Source organism: Anastrepha ludens, chromosome 4, assembly GCF_028408465.1.
Source record: "Anastrepha ludens isolate Willacy chromosome 4, idAnaLude1.1, whole genome shotgun sequence".
NCBI classification, from domain to species: Eukaryota; Metazoa; Arthropoda; class Insecta; order Diptera; family Tephritidae; genus Anastrepha; species Anastrepha ludens.
In genome coordinates, this window is record NC_071500.1 from 21,760,340 (window position 1) to 21,772,934 (window position 12,595).

The window sequence follows — 12,595 nt, forward strand, 5'->3', positions numbered from 1 at the left end:
TGACTTAAATAAATGAAGATGATATTAAATTATACATACCTATAGGTATATACTATATACAATACTTATTTATTAAACTACAAAGTGTATAATGTTCATATGACCACTCACTCCGTTCGATGTTTAATGTCTACAGTGAAATTCGAGCTCGTGGCCCAGGGAATTGTACGCCAATTCGGCTATGGCGAATATTAGATAAGGTAATGGATACATTTATTTATTTAATTTTATTCAAAAGCACGAAAGTTTTACTTAGTTCAAATACGAAACCACCGCCAGTTTACGCTCTAAGTCAAATCAGCTGAGTTCTGTTTTTTTTTTTGTTTTGTTAGGTTGCCGCATCTGTGATTAAGATTTCCACCAAAATTTTATCCCGGTGCGTGACATTTGTCAAACTTACGCCGTCTTGTGTAAACCCACCTTCGCACGTGTTTTCGATTTACAATTTTAAAAACGAATTTGAATTCGCAACAACGAGTTTGCATAAAATTTTACGTTAAAAATGGATTCAATGGTGCGAGAGCCTTAGAAATGTTGGGGAACTGTTTTGGTAATGATACTCTAAAGAAGACAGCCGTTTACGAGTGGCATGAACGATTCAGAAGAGGATGACGAACGTAGTGGCAGGCCGTCAACATCGAAAACTGGTGAAAATATCAATAAAGTGAAAAGAAAAGTTGATCAATCACCGTAAATCAACCATCAGAGAGCTGACAAAGCACTTGAACATTGCTTATCAATCTGTTCAGGACATTGTAGTTAAGCAAAGTTGGTCGTTGATCCCAAGGGAACTAAATTTTATGCAAAAAAGGTACCGGGTTTATATCGCCGAAGCCATAATTTCCAAGCCTGAATCCGACCTAACATTCATCAAACGTATCATTACTGGATACGAGACGTGGATTTATGAGTACGGCAAGCAATCCAGATATCACGCAATTGAGTGAAGAGCTCCGAATGAACCAAGACCAAAAACACCCGTCATTTTCAAGCAAAAAAGAGAGCGATGCTCACGGTTTTTATGGATTACAATTGCCATTAATGATATCGTACACAACGAATTTTTGCCACAAGGTCAATGCATGAAGCAATTTACAAAAAAAAGGATTTGTGAGAAAAGAGTTCGTAGATGTTGCACCATGATAACGTACCGTCCGTACAGTGTAATCATTGTGCGTGAATTTTTAACCAAGAGCGAAACAAATACCATCCAAAAGCCATCAAATTCAATATTTTCTTTCACTACCAAAGATATAGTAAAGAACGAAAGTTTTTGGAAAACCAAATAGCAGAACCAATAACTCCAGACAATGTTGTTCCAGACATACTACATACAATCTAAAGAAGTATGGGATTGTATTAAAAAAATTGTCAGCTTTCTTACTAAGGTGAAAAAGAGAAATCATAGCACTAAATAGCTGAAATTCTGTTGTATAATAGTCCACACTTTTCCTGTAGTGGTAGATGTAGTAACTTAGGGTTGTGCCGTAGGATCATTTTCTAGATAAATTTATTTGGATGCAGGTAAACTGACGATACCGGACATAGAAACTTACCTTTCTATGGTATGGACAGAGATATGGTGGGTGGGGGGTGCTGTTATGACACTGGAGGCTCTCTTATCAAATGACTTAAACAGTGAGTGGGAACAAGCAGATGCTACTTTCGACATATTGCATCAGGACAATAACGGACGTTGAGTTTAGTGCTCAAGCCATCTCCCGACGAATATTTAACGGTTGTACCGGGGGAATCGGTACTTTAACGGTAGGAGATTTAGTTCGGGTTAAAGTCCCACACTGACGTGGTTAGGCTCTCGATGCTTCCTCCTCGTAAAAAAAAGCCAATAAATCCATTTGTAATATTCTGGAATCGAGGGATAACCCTTTGATTTTTCAACTGCTTCCTGCGGTTCTCATAAAAAATGTTCGGAGTCTCTTTGACCTACTCTGGGAGTTTCCCAGAGATATATGCTTCTAAGAGGTCGATTCCTTCTTTGCCAGAGAGTATTGGGATGGGTAATGTGTTTCTCGTCGCCATTCCATACCTTGTGCCTGTCACTACCGCTGAGAACATCTTTGATCCACTTCAAAAAGATCCTTTGATCAGGTGTGATATCGCTTTCCGGGATCGGGCTCAGTCACTCTACTATCACCAAAGAAGAAGAAGGAATGTCCCTCTTGAGGGTTTTGGAGCAACAAGGAACTCCGACAGAGCATAAACGAGCACGCTTCGGCGGCTGACTTTCGCCCCCTGAGCACTCTTGGTCGACCGTGTTGAGTTAGACTTACGGGGACGCATCTTATGCACATCTTCAGTAGGGTTTGACGTTCCCTCGAGGACTTTAGCTTTGCTTAGAGTTTCCCCATGCAGTGGTCCGTGACAGTCATGTCTCGTTTGGTGGTCACTGACTTAGATGAAACCTATCGGCGGCCAGAATTATTAGTAAGGGGAGCGAGACCGGTCGACTATGGCAGAACTCCATGCCGCCGCAATACATTCAGACATCGATGGCTGCAAGTAATCCATTGGGCAGGGAAGCATATAACATCCTAAATTAGGTTGGGGTATCCGCACTCTGGGTCTCTATCCGCAGGGTTCTGTGAAAAACATGGTTAACTCTTGTAGAACTCGATTCCTACGAATTCCTTGATTTGAAATAGGGTAGGTAGCTGCTGGTCCTGGGTACTGCTAATCGTTCTACTCCAATTCCTAGACTAATTACATAAATAAATAGATTTACTTGAAAAAAGAATGTACGGACATACATAAGTCGTCGTTGTGTAGTTAGATCCGCCCGGTGAAAACACAAGTGGAAAAATTTTTTAGTCCGGCTCCATCTGCCCTCTTCACTAGATTCCTGAAAATCACCTTGTTGAACTCCGTGAAAAAAATGGAATAACTACAATATTCTGGTTTGAACTCCCAACTAGTTTTCCACGAAGGCAGTACGCCTGCTTCTTGGCCAAAGTATTTGCCGTGCGACTTTCATCTATTTTCCAAGATGAAAAGGCACTAATAGAAGGAAGATTTGAGCCGGCTAAAACTATGAAAAAGGAAGTGGTACGAGTATGCATCGTGAAAGTGTTGATGGAAGAAGACTTCCATGCTGAAGCTTATAACAAGAAAAAAATTTATGAAACCAAAGTTTTTAAAGAACTCAAATTACCGCGATGCTTTAATATTTTATTAAGTCTTCGAATGATATTGGGAGGTTGAATTAGTTTTAAAGGTTTTTTTCGAAGATTTGGGGCTTTATTGTGAAAAAACGGTACAAAATATTTTATTCGAAGTATTGGCCATCGCTAGCCACAACTTTCGCCCATCTTTCGGGCAATTTCCGGATGCCGTTTCTCCAAAATTCTGGCCGCTGCGTGGCTATCCATGACTCAACCCATATTTTGGTAGCCTCGTACGAGGAGAACCGCTGGTCCGCCAAATCGAGACTCATATGCCGGAACAAATGATAATCGAAGGGAGCTATGTCTGGACTATACGGCGGGTGGGGTAACACTTCCCAGCCAAGCGTTCCAAGGTATTTTTTGACAGGTTGAGAAACATGCGGCCGAGCGTTGTCATGTTGCAAAATAACCTTGTCGTGCCTTTTTACCGTTTCCGGCCGTTTTTCTTTCAATGCCCGGCTTAAACGCATCAATTGCAGTCGGTAACGATCCCCCGTGATTGTTTCGCCCGGTTGGAGCAGCTCAAAATATACGACGCCGACCTGATCCCACCAAATGCAGAGCATGATTTTCTTGCCGTGAATATTCTGCTTGGCCGTTGACGTTGATGCGTGGCCGGGCAAACCCCATGATTTTTTGCATTTTGGGTTATCGTAGTGGATCCATTTTTCGTCGCCAGTCACCACCCGATGCAAAAAACCCTTCCGATTTTGTCGCTCGATCAGCAATTCGCACGTAAAAAGTCGCCGTTCGACGTCGCGCAGCTTCAACTCGTACGGGACCCAATGTCCTTGCTTTTGGATCATTCCCATCGCTTTTAGACGCTTGCAAACGGTTGATTTATCAACGCCCAATGATTCAGCAAGCTCTTCTTGGGTTTGGCACGAGTCCTCGTTTACCAATTCCCCCAATTCCGCGTCCTCGAACTTTTTGGGCTGGCCAAGACGCTCCTTGTCTTCGGTGTGAAAATCACCACTTTTGAATCGTCGAAACCAGTACTCACATGTTGAATTCGACGGAGTATGGTCTGGGTAGGCCTCCTGCAGCAATTCACGGGCTTGGGCTGTATTTTTTTTTTTTTCAAATTGAAGCAGAAAAGCAAAGCTTCCCGCAAATTGCGTTTCGACGGCACGAAAGTTGACATACTCGGAGCACGAAAACACTGCGTTGTTTATACTTCAGCGAAATGACATATACTGATAAACAAAGCCTAGGGATGAGGCTTTGTCATGAATATATATTCAGTATTGCCAACGCGATAAAGTGATAAATAGCGCCATCTGTGTGTCACCTTTAAAACTAATTCAACCTCCCAATATTTTACTGTTCATGGGATAACGAGAATAACTAAGCAGGCAACTTGGCTAACGCTGGTTTTTGTAAAAATGTACCTAATATTATTATATATTTATGTATAAACGTATTTACATTTAATAAATGTAGGGTGTTTTTCTAAGAGCTTGAGAACCTAAAATGATAATCCAAGACAGGAATATTTTGAAATTATTTTTTTTATTATAAACTAGTAGATAATTTCATGCCATTTATTTTTTCAATATGATAACCGGCATATGTCCGCCGCGACTACGAGTTACATGAAAAACAAAAAAAAATCTGAGTAATAAATCTAAATGAGCCCAATCAGCAAAAGTGCGAATCAAACGATGGTCATTTGACTTAAATTCTTGCAGAGCTGGCACGTATGCCGAGACTTACGTAAAATTTTCCACGTGTTCGAAAGACAAAGTTTATATTGACGACTAATCGACCTTTCGGCGTTTTCTTCAACACCGTATGAACTTCGCGAGCAGATTTTTTTTTTTTTGCAAAGTAAATTTCCACAATTTAGAAACGGGGTTTTGGTGTTAAACCATTCATGATGACTTGCCAAACCGTTTTGAACAGAAATGACAATAGACTTTGCGTTCTCACCTGTCAACCCATAGTTATCGATATCGATAGTAGTTCTTATGGAGCTAAAAAAACACCCGATATATAAATAAGATAAAAAATTCCAAAAAGATGGAAAGTTGAAAGTCAATCCAAACTAAGCTCAGAAAATCCAAGACACCGGATATTCAAATAAATTGAAAATTCGGAAAATTCCCAATTGTCTCAAAGTCAAAACACATGTTTGTGCTCTGACAAATCGTTTGCTGTTCGCAGTTGATCCTCACAACAATACACACACACAGATGAGTACTCATTGGAATAGGCACTGGTTTGCACACCTACATACATGCACATTCTTATTATATATATGAATATTTTGCAGTGAAATCCTTAGGCCATGAAAATAAGAAAATAGGAAATTTGTTTACACAAAATGACTTTACAAATGAAGTACTGTCCAAACTGACAGCAGGGCATCTTCATGTGCATGCATACATTTGTTTATTTGCTAATACTGCTTAGTTAGAGTGACAGTTACCTGTGCAATTTTGTTTTTGTTTTGTTTTTTCTAAATGTCAATTCATATAATTTTAAGGTGTGAATTCATATTTTAATTTTTCACAAAGGTGTGCAGATGAACGTCCATTTCGCAACGTGACCGCTGCTACTGTAGGTGGCATTATGACTGTCTAATGGTGGGCAAAGTGTCGCTTTGTCATGCTTAAGGGGATTAACGCAAGCAGGCAATTGGGTGAGGTAGATAATACTCGCATACCTAAATACGTATGAATTTATTATGTACATACAAATAATTGTACAAGTAAATACGAAATAATGCATGTGGCATGTAAATTTTGGTATAGCCAAGGTTTTCGAAAATCCTGAATCGATCATTTGTCAATATTTATGGTTAAAATCGTGCTGATCACTTGCCCATAATGTCATTTGGTACATGTTGCGCCTACGCAAGTGATTTCTTAGTGCTGAATAATTATAATTGATGGATTAGTGTCGTGCTTCCTGTGCAATATATACAGGTTTTAGAATATTTATGGGAGAAAAAATTATATAGTTTTTAAAACAGCCAAATCAGAATCATTATAATATGCTTTTGTCATTTTCTAACTACAGCATTAATAATTAATAAGTTGAGTTATGCCAGAGGAACACCGCCTTATTAATGACGTAACACTGGGTCAGGTGATTTATTTACTTTTCTCATTGGCCCGAACATATTTGTTGTTTTTTTTGTGAAATTTCAAATAAAATCTGAGCTTCGAACGAAATTAAAGGGGGCACCTTCTGCAGCACTTTCATATTTTCCATTTCTTTTTTTTTTTTTGCTTTAAAAATTCATTTACAATCTAAAGAATATCTTTTCAATATTTTAAACTTAATAGAAAATCGAAAGTACCGATAGTACAAGGTGAAGTCCAAAATAAACAAGACTTGCGTCACAAAAATGTTTTTGATGGCGCCATCTTTTTAATGAGTTAGTGCGTTGGAAGTTACATCCATAGCTGACTTCCAGTGAAAGCAAAGCGGTTCAGTGGAAGTGAAATTATTGCGTCTAAAGCGGCGGCCGCCGTAGCCGAATGGTTTGGTGCGTGACTACCATTCGAAATTCACAGAGAGAACGTAGGTTCGAATCTCGGCGAAACGCCAAAAAGAAGCGATCGCCCCTCGGCAGGCAATAGCAAGCCTCCGAGTGTATTTCTGCCATGAAAAAGTTCCTCATAAAAATATCTGCCGTTCGGAGTCGGCTTGAAACTGTAGGTCCCTCCATTTGTGGAACAACATCAAGATGCATGCCCCAAGTAAGGGGAGGAGTTCGGCCAAACATCCAAAAAAAGGGTTTAAAGGCCAATTATATATGTACATACATATATTGTGTAAGATACTCAGGTACTGAGGGGATTATTGCAAGTCTTACTAGATCAATGTCCTGAGGAGCCAAACTGAATACAGTACAAAAACGAATTTCGAACAAAGAGCTAATATTAAATTTTGTTTTAAAATCCTCAAAATGTTTACCGAAGCATTGAATTGATGAAAAAAGTTTATGGCGATGATTGTCTATCTCGTGCCAGAATTCATGTGTAGTTTACACGTTTCAGAGATGGTTGTGAGGACATAAATGGCAATGAATAAACCGAAATCACGTTTCATTCCGCACAAGTTAACTGAGGACCAAAAATTGCTAGAATTCAATATTCGAAAGACTTAAGAATAAGACGAAACTCTCTTTACAACATTGTAACTGGTGATGAAACGTGGTGTTTCCAACATTAGGCAGAAACTAAGCCTCAAAGTGCCGAATGGAAGGCCCCAGACGAGCCACCACCCAAAAAATCGCTTTTGGAGAAGTCAAAAATCAAGTCGATGCTCATTTGTTTTTACGATTCCAAGGGAATTGCCCACAAGGAGTTCGTGCCAACCTGCCAAACCGTCAATGCAATTTTCTATCTTGGCGTTTTGAAACGTTTGTTGCATCGCCTTCGTCGAACTTGCTCTGAATACTGCGAAGGAGAAAGCTGACGCTTATTGCATGAGAATGCACCATCTCATCGATCCACTCTTGTAACTGAGTTTTTGGCTAGAAATCGCATTTTAACTATCACTCACCGTATTCGCTTGACATGGCCCCCTGTGACTTCTACCTATTCGGAAAATTACATTTGGCTATGAAAGGAAAACGTTTTGCGTTCGTAGAGGCCAACCAAAAGGTTTGTACGGACATCCTGAAGGACATTCCGGTCAATGACCTGACACACTCTTTCGAAAAAGCTTTTAGATCACGCAAAATAGTGTATCACCGACTATTTTGAATAAATAAACTCGAAGTTATCAGAAAAAGTAATAAAGTAAATATCCAGAGTTCCGGATATCAATAAGTTCTTCAAAAATATCCTCCTACAACCTATGCAGAGGATAGAGCAGAAACTTTTTTTTCGCTTGCTCGCTGTAGCACATAAATCCAGCTGTTCCTTGCTCCCATCTTCCGAAAAATTAGGATATTCTTCATGCCTTCTAAGACTTACCCTTCCTGATCCAATAAAATGTCATGGCATTTGGACTCTGCGAGCGAACTTTTATACTTCGGAAGAATATGTACCCTGGCAAACTGGCGTCACTGCCGGAAAAATATAGTTTTGCAGATCTTGGCTCTAGTGAAGAATATTAAGCACGCCAGTTCGCATATATCCGTATTAAGATCGCTTAATGAAAATTGAATTGGAAGAGATTTTCCTACTATATTATATTGTGTAAGCGGCGGCCGCCGTAGTCGAATGGGTTGTTGTGTGACTACCATTTGGAATTCAGAGAAAACGTAGGTTCGAATATCGGTGAAAGACCAAAGTGAAGAAAAAGTTTTTTCTGCAAGCGGTCGCCCCTCAGCAGGCAATGGCTAACCTCCGAGTGTATTTCTGCCATGAAAAAGTTCCTCATAAAAAATATCTGCCATTCGGAGTCGGCTTGAAACTGTAGGTCTCCCCATTTGTGGAACAACGTCAAGACGCACGCGACAAATAGGAGGAGGAGCGCGGCCAAACACCCAGAAAGGGTGTATGCGCCAATTATATATGTACATATATTGTGTAAGATACTCAGGTACTGAGGGGGTTATTGCAAGTCTTACTAGATCAATGTCTTGAGGAGCCAAACTCTTTATGAAACGCTAATAACAGCTGTATATTTCATATCCCAACAATTAATTGAAACAATGGAAACTAATTAGCAACACTTTTGGTGTAACTGCAGCTAAATGAAAGGTGAAACTGTCAAAATACGAGGTGAATGAAAACACTTGAAATATTTGAACATAAAAATTTTGTTCGCCCTTTAAAGCCTAAATAAAGCCCACATTTATATGCCCACGCTCATATGTATGTCCACGCATACATCTACATACATATGTATGTGTTACTGCATTAATGGAGCAACAGATAGCGCTGACAAGTGGCAGGAGAATTTCATTCAGTTGCTTGGCAGCCAAGAGCCAACAATTCAACGCCTTTTCATTCAATACCACACAAGATCGAGCTAGACGAACAATGACACGATCGTTGGAGGTGGATGATGACGCAGCGGAAAATGATGAACTCCCTATTATCTCCTAAGAACGAAATAAACACCAAATAAATATCAACAAATATACCTACACATATATTGACACAATACGAAAATATCAAAGTAATGCCAGCATACACACAACCGCATGCAAATGTACGAACAAACGCACAAAGGTGCACAATAATACTCATAAGTATATGCGGGTGTCCCCAAAGGGGACTAAGCCATGGGCTCGGTGAAGTGCAGAATTGAATCCACTTGATGCCAACAAGTGCATTTAAGTCCACAAATGACTGCAAACGATCGTCGTCTCCAAGCCTATCGAACCATCTTATGCGGCTTAGTCATCGTCATTGACACTGACAGTGATACTCATACTGTGCAAGGTTTACACGAACCACTCGCTGTGGTACTTGCGTTGTTGGGTTGCATGAATGAATGAAAAAGCAACGTGCAGTCAGTGGTCCAAAAACGCTTGACTGGTTATTGCGTGGCAAAGCGCTGTCGTGTCGTGCTGGTGGCGTTGGCAGTGACGCAGTTGCAATGACATGTTGATGACTTGTGTCCCACTGACAATTAACGTATTCGTGCTATCAATGCGCATGAATTGGCACAAATTTACTAAATTATTCAATGCGGTCATTACGCGCAGGAACAACAAGTATTAAGGAGTCTGATCACCAAATGAAGGTGGGCATTTTTTTTTTTTTTGTTTTTTTTTTTTTTTTTGAAAGGGTATGACCCAAGTTACATATACCGATCGCTATATTGGGAAGAGAAACGTGATTCGGCTTAAATTTTTAGTTAAATAAGATGCCATTGCGGATGCCAACCAAATTGCCGGTAATAACGTTGCACTTGACTGACATGACTAAGTACAAGCGTAGCGTTCGCACTTCATCATTTTGAAGAAAACAGGGCTCTCGCATGCCACACCTGAAATATTCAGCGATTGGGTTAACTAGTCACGTGAAGGACTTAAGTTGATTAAATATCAGTGCACACAATGATTTTTCAACTGAATATTGAATAAACAATATTGGGTAGATCCAACCAAGCCCGTGTTTACCAAAATCCTTGTTTCGCTTAGAAATCCATCGAATAAACCAGGCATGCGCTAACATCTAGTCGTACAAGGAATTTTTAATGCTTTTGGATGCTTTACGTACCTACTTACATATATTTCATTCTTTTCGATTTTTGTTTTCGTTTTAAGTATTGCGGAAGAATTCTGTTCGCCAATTTGGTGAAGTGTGGCATTATCGGCATTGAGTGATTATGCAGAAATGAATGCCTACTCTAAATACTAAAATAAAAAATTTTCGCGCACCCTTCTGTTAGATGCTTGGTCGAGCTCCTCCTCCTATTTGTGGTGTGCGTCTTGATGTTGTTACACAAATAGAGAGGCTTACAGTTTTAAGCCGAGTCTGAATGGCAAATGGTTTTTATGAGGAGCTTTTTCATGGCAGAAATACACTCGGAGGTTAGCCATTGCCTACCGAGGGGCGACTGCTATTAGAAAAAACTGTCATTTTGCTGTTCCGTCCACGGAGACTCGAACCTTCGAACTCCAAAACGGTTACTCACGCATAAACCCATTCGGCTATGGAGGCCGGCTCTAAATACTTATGATGGAAAATATCAATTAATTTTCAGAATCGAGTACTTTGGTACCGATCCTTTTAAAAATCGGGTTCCTTGTAAAATATCGGTTCAATACTAGCAGCATTTTGCTCTATTTTCAAACATTTCATGAGTACAGTTATGTATTTGAAATGTCAGCCCAAAGGAGAAGTATTAGGACCAGTCTTGGTACATGTAGCTGCTCCAATGACGTTAATCAAGGGATAAGGCAGGGTTAGTTTACTTGGGCGACAGGCATTGGTCGGGAAAATACCGGAATCATACCCGTGCGTAGAACCGACTCCCATGGAAATGCACGGAGGTGGCCCTTGGGGCCACGTGAAAGAAAAGGTCTATACCAACAGCCCAGGGTCGATTCAAGACCTCAAAGGTGGAATACGTGAGGCTATCGAGGACATAGGGCAGCCACTTTGCAATTCGGTTATGGAAAATTTCACGAGAAGGATATTGCCCTGTAAGCGTGGCCTTGGTGGTCATTTGCCTGAAGGGGGTATTCTAGTCTAGAGGCCCGAATTTCGAGCATTTTTTGACGATGAATAAAAAAAAAGCTATTGATATTTTTACGATACATTTTTTTATCATTTATTTATTCATATATTAGGAGCACACAAAATAAATTTGAAAAAAAAAAATGAATTTTCATGGAGTTATGCGTCCTTGAAGTGGAAGGGGGGAAAAAAGGCAGTGTCCCCGTCGTCACGATTTCTACCCTTGTGGTCATCTGAAAAAAAAAAAAATAAAAATTCTTAATTAATATGAATGTCATTATCGTATGAACCAGAAAAAACGGAAAAAAAAATTTTCCATAAAATGGCGGCTACTCAAAAAATTGAGGTCGATTTTTCTCTTATTTTTAAGCTTTCTCGAATTGTTTACACATATTAAAAAATTTAAATTTCCAGTTTTTCGAGCTTCATACGATAGAGATATATTTAAGGAATATTCATGACAAATTTCAAGCAAATCGGTTGATTAGAATTTGAGATATCGTGCCGACCGTATCGAAAGAAGTAGTTTCGAGAAAAACACGTTTAAAGTTCGCCGACCGCTCAAACCAGTCCAGCTGTCGCGTCACTAAAATAGTTGTAGCTTCGAAAATAATTCGAATTTTGAAAAATCCTTTTAGGGAGATATTTTTGAATAGTTAAACTATCAAATTTTGAAAAAAAAAATTTTAGATTTTTTCAAATTTCTAGACTAGAATACCCCCTGAAGTTATTTTCCACTGTTAACGGCATACCTTCCACTTTATAATGAAATAAACATCCGATCATTTATATTAAAAAATAACATTTTTCTTTGAATATATATGTAATTGGCGCGTACACCCTTTTTGGGTGTTTGGCCGAGCTCCTCCACCCATTTGTGGTGTGCGTCTTGATGTTTTGCGACAAATGAAGGGACCTGCAGTTTCAAGCCAACTCCGAACGGCAGATATTTTTATGAGAATCTTTTTCATGGCAGAAATACACGCGGAGGTTTGCCATTGCCTGTCGAGGGGCGACCGCTATTAGAAAAATGTTTTTCTTAATTTTGGTGTTTCACCGAGATTCGAACCTACATTCTCTCTGTGAATTCCGAATGATAGTCACGCACCAACTCATTCGGCTACGGCGGCCGCCGTGGAAATGCATAATGCATTCTAAATTAATGCCACGTTTCGCTGTTATAGTTCCGTCTTTGGGCCAATGGTAGAAAGCTCCTTCTTACTTGATCCATCTTCAGCTGTTTCAGTTGCATCATTTTTAATTTCTCTTAAACTGGTTATAATTTTATTTTTTAAATCTTCTTGAAAGTTGTGC